This window comes from Capsicum annuum, unplaced genomic scaffold (genome assembly GCF_002878395.1).
Source record: "Capsicum annuum cultivar UCD-10X-F1 unplaced genomic scaffold, UCD10Xv1.1 ctg39884, whole genome shotgun sequence".
Lineage (NCBI taxonomy): Eukaryota > Viridiplantae > Streptophyta > Magnoliopsida > Solanales > Solanaceae > Capsicum > Capsicum annuum.
Window position 1 is genome coordinate 1 of NW_025847136.1, and position 618 is coordinate 618.

The 618-nt window shown below is 49.0% G+C and overlaps 2 non-coding genes across 2 annotated transcripts; both read right to left on the minus strand.

Annotated features, from left to right (window-relative positions):
* Positions 1–175: 175 nt before the first annotated feature.
* Positions 176–294, minus strand: LOC124891698. The gene has a single exon (XR_007049809.1). It is a non-coding gene; the product is annotated as a 5S ribosomal RNA (ribosomal RNA).
* A 173-nt stretch (positions 295–467) lies between these two features.
* On the minus strand, positions 468–585 carry LOC124891699. The gene has a single exon (XR_007049810.1). It is a non-coding gene; the product is annotated as a 5S ribosomal RNA (ribosomal RNA).
* Positions 586–618: the final 33 nt, after the last annotated feature.

The following is a 618-nucleotide window of genomic DNA, read 5'->3' on the forward strand; positions in this document are numbered from 1 at the left end:
TCCGTCATTCCCAGCACTCCAAATTCTATTATGCTTCATCTCCTCCGACGCCCGTTACACCACACACACGCGCCCCTTCGCCTTGCCCCCTTTCTCGTTTCCGCCATGAGGAAAAATAAAAAGACTCACCGATCGAACCGGCAAAATTAAACCGAATTTTAAAGGAAAAAAAAAAGGGATGCAACACGAGGACTTCCCAGGGGGTCACCCATCGTAGTACTACTCTCGCCCAAGCACGCTTAACTTCAGAGTTCTGATGGGATCCGGTGCGTTAGTGCTGTTATGATAGCATCCGTCATTTCCAGCACTCCAAATTCTATTATGCTTCATCTCCTCCGCCGCCCGTCACATCCCGCACGCGCACCCCTGCACCTTGACCCCTTTCTCGTTTCCGCCAAGAGGAAAAACAAAAAGATTCGCCGATCGAACCGGCAAAATTATACCGAATTTTAATGGAAAAAAAAAAAGGGATGCAACACGAGGACTTCCCTGGGGGTCACCCATCCTAGTACTACTCTCGCCAAGCACGCTTAACTTCGGGGTTCTGATGGAATCCGGTGCGTTAGTGCTTGTATGATCGCATCCGTCATTCCAGCACTACAAATTCTATTATGCTTC